General features: G+C 36.0%; 1 pseudogene; it reads left to right on the top strand.

Moving 5' to 3' along the window:
* LOC104757807 lies at positions 13,321–14,629 on the top strand (annotated as a pseudogene).

Below are 14,944 nucleotides of genomic sequence, written 5' to 3'. Positions count from 1 at the left end.
AAGAAATTTTTTTAAAACATCAACCAATATAGAACTTGACAAAAACAACTATGGGCTTATACAATTTTAAAAGGCTTCGGCTCTTAGTCAATGAGACAAATAATCTACAAACCATCTTTTATAAAGAAAAAATAAAGGCCGAGAAGGTAAATTTTACAATCTAGGCCCATTTAAACAAAAAAAAACCAAATCCAACACAAACGTTGTTGGACTACCTAAAACCGCCAAACAACAATCAATACAATTCAATGGACCTATAGCCATTTAAATGAAAAGCCTGTGAAAAACCAAAACAACTATTATCACGAAAGCATAAAAAGAAAAGAGCACTTCGACATACACAAAAAACAAAACCAGCATAGTATACCTGATTTACACCAACACGACTACAATTTCGCCGGATCAGCTTCCCTGTTGAAGGTCACCTCACCAAGATTCATTGAATATTGTCAATAAATAAGAAAGTTATGGCAATGAAGGAGAAGGAATTCGAAACAAAAAAAGAAGTTACCAACCGTCCATGGAACTCTAAACGACTACGCTCTAATATAAATAAACAGTCACTCTTATGCAAAGACCACCAAAATAGAAAAAGCAAAAACCTCCAAAAAAACCATGGATGATAACCCAAATATCATTTCTACTTTTTCATACCAAACTATCAGCAGTAACATTCAAAGATCTAGTGAAATCGCCGTCATTATCAGAAGACCAAACACAAATCAAAACCACATCACCATACGCATCCCTTACACACCAAACGGTGGCGAGCCTACCTCGCAAACCTTGAGCAGCAACCTACACTACATTCTATCATATCATGAAATCGAAGACATCGACGCAACAAGAATGACATCAAGGTTCATCACCTTCTTCAATGCAGTTCAAATGGCAGAACCTCCAACAAGTAGGTCTATTCTTCTAAGTTTCACAATCACAGATTTCTCCCTCCATGCAATTGCGAGATTAGACATCGACGTCCTCATTGACGATCTAGAGACTTCTAAAAGACGTCCAACCGCAGAAGAAGAAAATAAAGAGTGCACCATCTGTCTACAAACATTCAAAGGACGCGATGATATCAACAACCTCAATTGCAAGCACATCTACCACCATGAATGTATAATTCCATGGTTGTATGCAAAACAAAATTGCCCAATATGTAGAACTACAATGATCTAAACACTTTCATTGATCTAAGCTTAAATCGATTACATCCGGTTCTACTTTCGAACGTACCGATATGATTTCTACTATAAAGCTTCAATTCCAACACATTATCAAGTCTAGAATTTGTCAACTCGATCTGCTAAATGAACCTTCATAGTTTAGAATCGATCGTTGCTCATAGCTCACCCGGTGTCTATGATGAATATACAAATAACAATCTCTCTGCCTTAATTGCAGATTCGCCATGTGAGATCAAATACCAAATCACACATTCAAAAATCGACAGAAAAGGTATCAACATTCTAATGTAAAGTTAAAAACTGCTAAAGGCAATTTATGAAATTGTTTGATTTAAGCCGAACAAATTAAGAGGATGAACAGAGATTTTAGCAACAATCATAGTAGGCCTTAACAAATCAAATCAAGCAATCAGAGAAATGGAGCTTTCGACGAACCTGATGAATAGGATCTCGGAGACATTAGCGATGCGGGAATCGCAGAATCGGATAAAATCGAGGGTGGAAAAGTAATTTGGATCGACGATAAAGAGAGTGGTGGATCGGAATCTAGGGTTAGAGAGGGAGCTGTGAGAAGAGTTCCGGTAGAAATGGATCAGACCTTTGCGTACGGTGATTTTGAGAGATGCTGATGGTTGTATGAGTTTAAGAGGAGGCTGAGCTCTCTTCAATGCGTAGGTAAAACCTGTGGCTTCTTCTTCGATGGAGATTGGTCGCTCCAAGTCAACTGAATGAACTCTAAGGATGAACATCGCTACAAAGCGGGAAAGAGCTCCACAATGAAAGCTACTCAGAGAGACGAGAAAATAGACTAATGCGTCTTCTTCTTCTTCTCAAAACTGATTCGTATTCCTCTTCGTTTCAGACAACAAGTTAGGTAGTTTGTGGCAATTTGCAGACTAAATTAGGAGATGGCAAGAGATATAGAAAGACATTGAGCATAGGAATCGAATGAAAATTACATAATCTGAAAGTCCCCTACTCTCTGATAAACGAAAAAGGAACTTTACCTTATCTCAAATTTGTGACGTAGCCATTGTCTTTATTTCCGTCATTGTTTATTTTATTTTGTTGAAAATCCAAATATATAAGTCTAATTAATTACACTTCTCATCAGATAGCATATTAAAATAATTGTCACACTTAAATATTTCAAATAGTTCCTGTTTCAGAAGAATCTAAGGATAAAATCTATAATCTTATCATACCAGACATAAACATGTTGTGCAAATTGTTTGACATAATAAAAACAAAAAAAAAAGAAGCTAATGTTGGTCAAAGTTTGATCTTAGAAATTCACCAAAATTATAATACGTATGAAAAAGTTACATTTATATGAATAGATATAACATTTCAACAAGTAGGTTAATTTTAAAATAATCAACTATGATGAAAAATTGTATATATCAATAAATTTATATGAAAACAAACATATTAATTATTATACCGGGCGTAGCCCGGAGTTTCCCCTAGTAATTTCTAAAATTTGTTGATAAAGTCTAAGAAACACCACCTCAACTGGTCAACATGTAGGGAGTGTTATTCAATGAAGTTTTTTAACCGATTTGAATTATAGGTGGATTTTAGAGTTCAGTGGTTTTGTAAATGCATTGAAGATGATGACGACGATGAAATCACCTGATATTATCGTAGAAGTCTCGAGAGGATACTTCAAAAATTGTTAAGATTGTGTTTGTTTGTGTTTAACAAATAAAATAACTTTAAATCCAAATAACCACTAAATCTAATGGATATTAAATAACAGGGGATTAAATTTATTTTAGAATTCACCACACAAATACACAATCTAATAACATTGCATTTTCATGTATTTTTCCAAATACATAATTGAATAACACTAGATTCCAAAATACATTCAATTCTTTTAAAATACAACTAGGTCAGTTTCCCGCTTGTGCAGGGAGATTTTACTTTTAAAAAATAGTTCAACTAATTTAACAAATTAAATCAACTGGTAATTAAATTATAAGACTAAAAACGCTAACAAAAATGTAAATGGAAAATAATTACCTTAAAGAGACCATGATTTAATTTTCCATGATTTATATCGGTAAACTCTTCAAAACGAAAGTAGTTTTTCTAATATAAACATAACGTAACAAACACTTAAATTAAATACTTAGCAAATTAAATATTTATAAATTTATGGCTATGTGGTTGTTAAGCTCATTATATGTCCCAAGTTTTATACAAATGCTGCACTTAATGTAAAAAAGTGAATTTTTATTATTATATCTATAAAACTGAATCTTACAATTTTTATACTAGTTTTATATCTATTGGGAAAGTTAAAATTTTGGAAAAACTATATTTAGAAAATTATATTTAAAACAAAAGCAAAACCATAGCAAAATTAATGTAGTATTAAGTTTTTTTTTAATATAAAAATTAGAATTAGTTTAGAAATTATAGTTATTCCGGTCAAAACCGTTAATTAATAGATCCGTCATTGTCTCTATCTCTTGTGATAAGTTTCCGCGTAACCAATGAAAACTTTAAGCAAAACAAATTATTTCTTTTGGGTAATTAAATTTCAGTTAGAGGAAGTGCACTATGGAACACTTTTTGTGTTTACTGTTATATTGTAATCACATTGATACTTATTAAAATTTCATAAGCAAATGCTAATGCAAACGCAAACTCACATATAGAAATCATACTGTTAATCCACCAATAAAATGTGGTTTAACACAAGTTGGTTGCGTCCACAATAAAATGTGGATGCTTTGAACACAAGTTTCACAAACCCACCAATTTTAGAAATAATCTAGAGAAACCAACATCAAACTAAAAGTTCTTTATAATGGATTTCTCTCGATAACTACATGATGCAAAATCTTAGTAAAACATGTACAAAGACAAAAAGACAAGGTAGTCAATTCCATTAAATAGTAAGGTTTACAAGAGGTTTAAGTTTAAAACTTGGCAGGCGGACCTACATAGAAAATGGGTGGGTCAACTGACCTGGTTAAATTATTGAAATATGTAGTTTTGCATGTAAACTCTTGAAGATTTTGCAGCCAAGTTGGTTTTCCCCTCTAAGTGTGACACCCCTAACCCGAGTTCGATTCCCCAATATCACATTAAAAAGTTGTTTTTTTTTTCCTTTTCAAATGTTTATATTATTGACCCACTTAAAAAAAATTTCCTAGGTCCGCCAGAGAAGGTCATCTACACCTACAGAGTGATCGGGATGACTCCATAAAGGACAGAGGACATGACAGTAGAGATCTAGGATAAAGAAAGACGTTAGCCTTCTCAAGAGGTTGCATTCATCAATCATTTCATGAGTACACACCATTTAGCAATTCACCACATGTATTGGCCTTGCTTGAGGTTGGCAAGTGAAAATGGAGAGGCTTTCGGTTTCCCGACAGGGTATCTGGAGATATGTGAAGACCCTCTTGAAGGAGGTGATGAAATGTAAAATCTTATTATATAGTTACTCTGATTTATTATTATTATTACTAGTTAGGACCCGCGGTACACTGCGGGCAAAAATATTTATAACTAAAATATTTTAAATTATAAGTTGTATTTGTTGGTTAAATATATTATAATTATATAATAATTGTTAAATAAACTATATAATACCGTAATATAATTTATTTTTTTACATAATACCTATTTAACCAATTTAATTAGATATGTTTATCCTCTGATACCGACAGTATTACGAAAATAATGAAATGATGTTTTACCCGTGTAACACCGAATTAATGATATTTTTTAAATTATATAAATATCGATAAAACCCATCCCGCTATATAACCTCGTCCCGAAATATTTTAACTCACACTATATCATCTTAATTTTTAATATTTATTGTCTATCTACGGTATCATATTTATCATATTTAACTTTTTAAAAGTTTTAAATATTTTTCATATTTAACCTTTTAAAAATCTTTAAAATAAAGAACCGGAATAAACCAAATAAAAGTTTTTAAAGTTTCAATGTGTGATAAATCAAGCTTTCTACTCATTTGTATTCAGAATCATTTTGGTCTCTTTTATAGTATGACTTTTAACCATTGCCCAATTTTTTTAGACAATGTGGGATATTTTACCCGTATTTTTTATTCATCTATTGAGTAATATATGTCCGTTTTTTAAATTATGAATTACATCATATGCAAACAAAAATCACAGTTTTTATTAACTAAATGTATTATAGAATAATTCAAGATAATTTAAATATAAGTTCAAATAAAAATGAAATTGAATCATATATTTATGTTTGAATGAGGTAGAAACATTTCCTTACTTTTTTAAATCTTACCTATAATTAATTTTGAAGTTTTGGTAACAAATATTAAAGTCAATGCATTAAATGTAGAAAGAATTATTAGAATGTTATCCAAAAGTTGGTTTATTACTCATATCTATAAATCTTTTGAAAATTACTAGAATGTTTAGTGCTTTGGGTATAATTACAATTTACCCCTTAGGTTTTATTTTTCGAATTTGAGTAAAAAATTAAAAAAAAAATACACATCAGCAAATTAAAATACATATCATTTTCGATTTTCCACAGTCACTAAACAGTTTTCTTTCAGAATCCACAATTACTTTTTCTTGTTTATGTCAAAAGAGGAAAACAAACAGTTTCCATTGTTCATAACTCCAACAAAAAAACCCTCTCTCTCTTGTCTCTTGTTGATTTTGTTGTCATTGTTCTTTAGCGGACAAATAAAAAGAGAAACCTCTTCGTCTGAATCTCACACGCAGAGATATTGTTTCCCGTTGGTAAAGGTTAAGACTTTGTTCGCTGTCTTGCTTCTTCGAGTCCTTTCATATTCCCTTTCAATTTTTTCAAGTTTTATGTAATTGGGTATTTCTCGTTTACTCTCTAATACTATATGATTCTTGGTCTGAACTTGTAAATTATTCAATCCTAATGCCTTTTATTCACAAACGGCAATGACGGTGTTTGGCTCCACTAATTAGCAGCTCCTCCTTTATTTCTTCTAGTTTTTCTCGAAATTGGTGTAGTAATCTCTTGGGACTGGTTTCAGAATTTATTCTAGGGAATTGCACACACTTCTTTGGGTTTTGTGNAAAGCTTGAGTTCTATAACTCAGTAACAAAGGGAGAGATTGAAGATATATTGGTCTTGTTACTGGTTATAAGAATCAAGAGAGATGATCAAGAAGCAATGGGTAAACCTGATACAACCGAAAGTACAGACACAGATGCAGTGAACGTTGCAGTTAACAAGTCAGACACAAACATATATTGAGAAACAGAAGCATTGATCAAGTTGGAGCATGTGTAACCAGCTACAGACACAGACGCAGTGATTCCTCATATAGAGAATCAGAGAATCTACCACAGCCAAGACAGCTCAATGTAAAGTCACATGGAATGAAGTGACGTGTTGAACCTTGGAGTCTTAGTGAGAAGATCCAAGAAGTGAGAGCTCAAACAATCATGCTTTAAGCTCATGAGAACAAGTCTTCCATTAGCAGTTGAGTAACTCTGAAAGTGCAACAGAGCAGAAAGAAGGTATCAGCTGCATCATACAACTTAGCAGAAGTTTGTTTAGCAGTTGAGTAAACTTGAAGTGCAACAGAGATGAAAACAGAGCAGACAACTTGTAGTGGCTGTGTAGTGCTACAGAGCTGGAAACAAGAGATGAATCGTGAAGAGGTTGTGTAGTAAAACAGAGCAGAAAAGCGTCAAGTTGCAGCAAACAGTGGAACGGCTGTGTCAGAGAAGCATGCTTGTGTTAGGTACGACAGGAACAAAAGCATGGGTCAAGTTGACAAAAAGAGAACAAGCTTTTACCCAAAAGACAAGAGGAAGAAGCTTGTGGAATCTAGGGTTTGTGGAGAACTCTAAGAGGTATAAAAGGAAGAGGTGGTAGCAAGGAGAAGCTTACGCACCCTAGACCTAAAATTGAGAGAAGCACACATGTTGTGTGTGGTGTTGTCCCACCGACAAGATAGAGAATCTGTTGGTGGTTTTTGTAGAGGTTCACACTCGTCGGAAAAGACAAAGAGTGGTGGTTCCTTTAGTTCATGTAGATAAGAGTGGTAGGCACAAGTGTGTGCTAGATACCATTGGCAAATGTGACTTTTGCGTTCTTATTCTAGTGAATGATTCTGGACTTGGTCCCGGGGATGTAGGTTATCCGAACCCCGTTAACAAATCTCTTGTGTCGTCTCTTCACTATCCTTTCATCTCTCTGTTAAGCATCGCTCATACATATATGTCATACAAGTCTGTAGATCTAGCACGCATCTCATTCTTTCAATTGGTATCAGAGCAGGAAACCGATTTGAGATTATATTGTCTCTAACAGGTTAGATCCTGAGATGTGTCTAGATGAGGAAGAAGAGCTATGATCTTATTTGGAGAAAATCAAGTGATGGGTTCTATCCAGCTTGGTGAAAATGAAGAACAAAGAGATGAGAGAAAGATGACCACGGCGGATCTGTTTTCAAACTTGCCCGAAGTTGTCTGTACAGTTCATCGTATTTTTCAGTGTCATCTTCAAGATGTCTTGGTTCTCGTGCCGTGAGAAATTGTAGTCGAAGAAAGGAGAAAGGTTTTCTCACATGGGTATTTTGTGTTTTTGGTCGGCTTTCATCTAAATTCGTAAATCAGGCCCAATAAAAGCCCACAAGGAGTTGTTTTAAGGTGTTGGGCATGTGAAGGTTTTTTACCACGTGTGGATCTGGTTTTAAAAAATCAACAAGTCAACGAGAGTCTTCTGCTCCAGTTTGGTGTTTGCCATGAAATTAATAAAGGATCTGTTGATGCTCAGAGATTCTCCGTTGTCTGTGCGTTGTCACAAGAAGCTGGAAGCAACATAAAGGAAGTGATTCTCGGCAAAGAACTATGATCTCTGAATCTGGGTGTCTATGGAAGTGAAGAAGAGCTTGTGTGAGGAATGAAGCTTGATCCTCACTAATGTTGAAGTTTGTCGCTGATGCCTCTTAAGAAAGATGAGGAATTGATCTTGTGTGGTCTTGTGTTATGTTGGGTTTCTGGTAACTGTGCAAAGGCCTAGTGTGGTATTATATCTAAGCCCATTACAGAAAATGGTGAAGATAGGTCAAAGCTGCAGGTGACTGTGGAGTTCGACATCAGCCACATGTTTGGGTTCAGTTTGAGCCTGTATGTATTCTTGAAGAAGCTCGTGGAGTGTTGCGATCTAATGGAGATAGAAACAGTATGGTGAAGAAGTGATCAGGGAAGGGCTGAATTGCATGAGTTGTTTTGTAGAGGTTTGTCTCAGCCTATCAAAGATGCTCCTAGCTAAAGAAGAAGACTTGAGGTCATATTGATTGGTTGAGATCACAAGAAAGGGAAGTATCATCAAAGGATAATCATTTGGATTATGGGTCTTATGAATGTTGCTGGCTTTTGAGAAGAGATCAAATGAAATATTTTTTTCAGATACTGAGATCTGCAGTCGTGTTATAATTTCATACATCAAGGAAATTGTGGTGTCTCTGGTATGTGTTCTTCTTCTACATTTTCCTTTGACTTCAGATCTTGGTTTCTAGTGCTGGCAGATCTTTCGAAAAATTGGAAATGAGATCTTCTCAAGGACATAAAGATCTCATTTTGGTTTTCTGTGATATTATTGGAATCTGCTTTTGAAGTTGGTTGTTTGCAGAGTTATCTTTTGGATATGTTTTGGGGATTTGGTCATAACTTCCAACCCGTAACCCCAAACCATGATCTGCTTTCACATGTGGCTTTGTATCTCTGATGTTGATCTTGCCACCAAGTTGCAAAAGTTTCTGGGTTGAGTTGCTGCTTCGTTTGTGTCGTGGATCAAGAAATGGTGAAGAAGTTTTTATGATAGATATATCAAGGTCTTTGAAGTCTGCAAACAGATGAGTCTATGTTGATTGTGTGTTTCCTATGGAACAGTTTTTGGTTGAAACACATAATCAACATGGGGGAGAAAAACAAACTCATAATGTTAAAAGAAGAAGATATGAAGAAGTTATGAGTTTGATGGAGTTGCAGGCTCATGAAGTTGGGTTCTTGTCTGACTTTGCCTCTGCGTTTGACTTTGCTGTATACCTCGGATTTATGTATTGAAGGATGTTTTGGAATTTTGAAAGCAGGATCTTCCCAATGATATAAAGTTCTCCTTCTGATTCTGTGTCATTTGATGGGAAACTGTTCTCAAATTTAGCTGTTCGCAGGATTTTAGCAGTTTGGATCTGCTTTGGAAATTTGGTCTTAACTTTCAATCCACAAACCCAAATTGTGATCCGCTTTCTCCTGTGGCTTCATATTGCTGTGCTTGATCATCCCACAACATTTTGAAATTTTCTGGGCTGTTTTGTTATTTCGTATATGCTCTGCATCAAGGCAGGAGAAGAAGCTCAGTTCAAGACCTCATGGTTGGAAAAAGAAACAGGAGTTCTTAATGTTCCTAGGTCAGGTAATCACAATCAAAGTATTAAGATCCATCAGTGAGTAAGACGAAGTTAATTGTGAAGAAGTGTGGAAAGTCATCTGATCTGAAGGTGAATATCTTGCACCAAAGTCTGAAGTGGTCAAGGCAGACATTCACCTCTATGTCACTACCTCAAACGTATGTCAATATATGTAAAATCTTCTGCGTGATGGAATATGTTTACAAGGAATTAATCTCTGCTGGGAGTTAGTGTCACGAGAGAAGTGTTACTATGGATATGTGAAACACATTTGTTTCTGTTGAAAATTCTTATGGGTCTTGGAGGTTTAAGGTTTTAGTGAGGAATGTCCTTGAAGCTCGTATCAGTTGATATTGGTTTTGTTCTCAGTTGTGCCTTGTATTGGTTGGGATTGTTTTCAAGTAAGTTGTTGCAGAATATTCAAGAAGACATCTGGGTGTTAGAAGAGAAGAGTAAGAGCGCTGGATTATTAAATTTCAAGAGAAGGATTCACTTTCACTAGTAGTATAAGATGGTCGGGATCAATCTGAGGTAGAATACTCAGAGTTGTGTAACTCCGGTTCAGTTCTGCAAGGTTAGCTTAAGTGACATCTGCAAGGAGATGTTGGTCGGGATCAATTTGAGGTAGAATACTCAGCTTTGAGTAACACCGGTTAAGTTGTAACCCAGGAAGCTGAAGTGTCTTGTCAGTGAAAGTTGGGACATCGCTTTTGAAATTCAAGAAGTTGTTGCTGCTCCAGGTTTTAAAAATCTGAGGATTTTATATGAGTTCCTTCTTATGTGTTTTTGAAGAAAGACGTTCCAAATACTGAGATAACAACTGCTACAGAAGCTGCAATCATCTGTCTTATTCATTGGTTCACAGTTGGGATCACAAGATGTCGTTCAAAGGTTGGCTCAAGGTATGTTCATCTGGATTTATCTCAACGTTGCTCTTAAGCTGAAATATAGTTTTCTGGTTAAAGTCGGTGTGCACATGTGGTTGATATTATGGTCATGATGTCTTGTTCGGTGTTGCAAGAAACTGTTGTGTGCGTGTGGTTTTATACCCAATCTCTGGTTTGGTATATTGCTTGAGGTTCAGGAGGAGTTTCAAGAAAAGCATAGGTGTGATCTGTATTGTAACTAGTTGATATGGAAGAGACCTCTACTTCATGAAGTACAATATCTGGATATCTGATCTGACTTAGTAAAGAAGAGCGTTTTGAAGCCTATATTTGCAAAAATGGAAACAGCTCTAAATCAAGGCTACTTGAGCAAGCAAGTCTGCAGAAGCTGAGGCTATTCAGTCAATGCTACATTTCACAAGATCATCATGGTTCGAGAGAATTGTCTATGTTTCCGCTGTGACTACAAAGGTATTAAGTTTGATGATCATGTTAGTTTCCATTGTTCAAAGGCTGAACTTCAAAATGAAGCACAATGATTGCTAGTACTAAGAGGTTCTGATCAAGTTAAGATTCATGAGGTTCAAAGGGGATTTTAAGATGTTTGACAATTGTGTTCTCAAGGAAGTGTTCTCGGCTCAGTACTGGTTTGTGTTTTTGTCTTCAGAAATTAGCTGTTATGTACGTACGGCAGGCTTTGATCCTGATCCTATTGGCGACAGCGGTACATTTCTGAAGATGGGTTAACTAGTTCTGAGCTACTCTCATCTGTGTCATTGTAACCAAGTCATCATTGTCATTGGTTTGATGGCTGATATCATGTTCTGGTTTTATGATTTTAGTATGTGTGAACTTTCTGCAGTGTTCAGGCAAGTCTGAGCAGACTCTTAACATCAAAGCAAGAGGAGGATCAATATTTGCTTAATGAGTTCCTTATTGGACTATGCTCTTGATATCTGTTATTTTTTACCTTAGTTATGCACTCAAGCAGGGGGAGTTTTTATGGTTGCCTTGCAGGATGAGTTAGTGCCATTGATTGCTTGAGTATCAAACTGCGCTAAAAAGGGAGAGTTCTTGTATTTACTCCCATTTGCTAGTTGTTGGGGCTGCTATGCTTGTGTCATTGCTGCTGTCACAACTTGAAGATGTTTGATAAATGCAGAAGATGGTATTAATGTCAAGTCCAAGGTTTGATGATGACAAGTTGGTTCATCGTATGAAGTTGAATATCAAACTGAGCTTTAAAGGGAGACTCTCATAATTACTCCCATATGCTAGTTGTTGTTGTTGCTATGCTATGTCGTGGTTGCATGCAACACTTGGAGGTATTTGATATTCACTGAAGATGTGATCAAGTCAAGATCAGGAGCTTGATGGTTTATGATTAAGGGAGAGCTAGAGTCCTTCAACTCAGTCAACAAGGGAGAGATTGATTTTTGTGTTGACCGAGATTGAAGTTGTTTGAAATAGATATGCCAAAAGAAACAAGAACATGATATCTAGAGGTTGCAGATCATCAATGTTTGTCAGTCCTACAACTCAGTCAACAAGGGAGATATTGAAGATACACTGTGTTGACAGAATTGTAAGATTGACAACAAGGCGTAAAGGAATAACTATTGAAACAGAAGAGAGAAGATCACAATGACAGAATCCTCTCAATGTAATGAAGATGCCAAAGTTTCAGTTACATCATGAAAGCTTGAAGATCATCAAGTGCAAGAATAGAGAAAGCTTGAGTTCTATAACTCAGTAACAAAGGGAGAGATTGAAGATATATTGGTCTTGTTACTGGTTATAAGAATCAAGAGAGATGATCAAGAAGCAATGGGTAAACCTGATACAACCGAAAGTACAGACACAGATGCAGTGAACGTTGCAGTTAACAAGTCAGACACAAACATATGTTGAGAAACAGAAGCATTGATCAAGTTGGAGCATGTGTAACCAGCTACAGACACAGACGCAGTAATTCCTCAGATAGAGAATCAGAGAATCTACCACAGCCAAGACAGCTCAATGTAAAGTCACATGGAATGAAGTGACGTGTTGAACCTTGGAGTCTTAGTGAGAAGATCCAAGAAGTGAGAGCTCAAACAATCATGCTTTAAGCTCATGAGAACAAGTCTTCCATTAGCAGTTGAGTAACTCTGAAAGTGCAACAGAGCAGAAAGAAGGTATCAGCTGCATCATACAACTTAGCAGAAGTTTGTTTAGCAGTTGAGTAAACTTGAAGTGCAACAGAGATGAAAACAGAGCAGACAACTTGTAGTGGCTGTGTAGTGCTACAGAGCTGGAAACAAGAGATGAATCGTGAAGAGGTTGTGTAGTGCAACAGAGCAGAAAAGCGTCAAGTTGTAGCAAACAGTGGAACGGCTGTGTCAGAGAAGCATGCTTGTGTTAGGTACGACAGTAACAAAAGCATGGGTCAAGTTGACAAAAAGAGAACAAGCTTTTACCCAAAAGACAAGAGGAAGAAGCTTGTGGAATCTAGTGTTTGTGGAGAACTCTAAGAGGTATAAAAGGAAGAGGTGGTAGCAAGGAAAAGCTTACGCACCCTAGACCTAAAATTGAGAGAAGCACATATGTTGTGTGTGGTGTTATCCCACCGACAAAATAGAGAATCTGTTGGTGGTTTTTGTAGAGGTTCACACTCGTCGGAAAAGACAAAGAGTGGTGGTTCCTTTAGTTCATGTAGATAAGAGTGGTAGGCACAAGTGTATGCTAGATACCATTGGCAAATGTGACTTTTGCGTTCTTATTCTAGTGAATGATTATGGACTTGGTCCCGGGGATGTAGGTTATCCGAACCCCGTTAACAAATCTCTTGTGTCGTCTCTTCACTATCCTTTCATCTCTCTGTTAAGCATGCTCATACATATCTGTCATACAAGTCTGTAGATCTAGCACGCATCTCATTCTTTCATGATCCAGCATTTAACCATTCTGGTGGTTGAAAAAGGGCAATCGGAGACTTTTAGGTCAATGTCAGCTCCACCGCGAGTTCGTTCTGTGGATTCATCCGACCGAGGAGAATTCCGATCAGTTCTTGGTCCCGCCGGTAATAACCTCCAGCAGAAACCGTTGTCAAAGACGGTGAAGAAGCAAGTGGCTGACAAAACTAAAAAAAAAACCCAACCTTTACAGCGTCGTCTCCAAGTCCGACGAAGAAGATGCCGCAATGCTCGCCTCTACTAAGCCCTTCAATTCTGAGACAGAATGGTATCTCGTCGATATCCGCTTTGTATTCTTTTGATGCGTCGTCTTCTTGCGACGTCTACTTCTAGCGGGAAGAGGGCTTTGCGCCGAATTGGGTCTGTCTCTTCTTCACTGAGAAGGAATCTTACTGAGGTGAGAGATGAGAAGCCTTGTGGTGCTTCCTGTGATTGCTTCTCTGATGGTCGTAAAAGATGCGCTTGGATCACTCCCAAATCTGGTAATCATCAATTCTAATTCTTTCTTGGATACAATTGATGATTGGCTTTACCGGTTAAGCAATTGAAGAGTCAGTCTCGATTCTGAGTTTTAAGTAGAGTTGAAAAGATTTGTGTTCTCTTTCTTTGGGATTTAGTTTTTGAACGTAAAGCACAAATCTTTGAGTATGCTTTGTGATTAGGCAAATCATATCTCTATTGAACAACGACCACAGAAAGAGAGATTTGTAGAGATTAGTTTATTTGTCATTCTCTAAGCTGACGGGATAGGCTAAGTCATTAAGCCTTTAACTTTGTCTTAGCTTGAATCTTTTCCTCTGCTATGACTGACCGGTCATTTTGTTTTTTTGTTTCTTGTAAAAGACCAATGTTACATTGCTTTCCATGTAGAAGAATGGGGAGTTCCTGTCCATGATGACAAGTACGTGATGGTTTCTCTTTATACTGACATAGTTTTACTGTTTCGGGAGATGCTCTTTGTGATCTTCGTTAAAATTGTTTGCAGGAAACTTATCGAGTTATTAAGCCTGTCTGGTGCTCTTGCTGAACTACTCATTATTATTATACCATCACCGTTTACATTCTTTAAAGATAGTTCGTGACTATGCTCAGTTCGAGATGAATTGTACTTGGGTATGTAAAACATTGATTTGTCTATTTTTAAAGTTATGGCTGATTTATGGTTAAGTTACATCTGAGTTATATATTTCACATGGCTGAGTTATAAATTACGGAATTATGAGATATTAGTATGTATTCTTCTTTCTTTTATGGGTCTTTTGTTCTGTCAGATTCCTAATAAATTATCTAATTAAAACGTCTCTCGATATCATAAAAAATATTGTTAGGGAATTGCGAAAAATCATTAATTTTGTACCTGCTCAGATTTACACATAATAAATACATAAGGTTAGCTTTTCTCACAATATATTATTCAAATTAATTAAAAATTTTGAATTCGAATTGCGAATAAAAGAAATAAAAGTATTTCTCTAACAATTAAATGAT

Source organism: Camelina sativa, chromosome 17, assembly GCF_000633955.1.
Source record: "Camelina sativa cultivar DH55 chromosome 17, Cs, whole genome shotgun sequence".
Taxonomy (NCBI): domain Eukaryota; kingdom Viridiplantae; phylum Streptophyta; class Magnoliopsida; order Brassicales; family Brassicaceae; genus Camelina; species Camelina sativa.
This window is presented reverse-complemented; position numbering and strand designations above follow the sequence as displayed.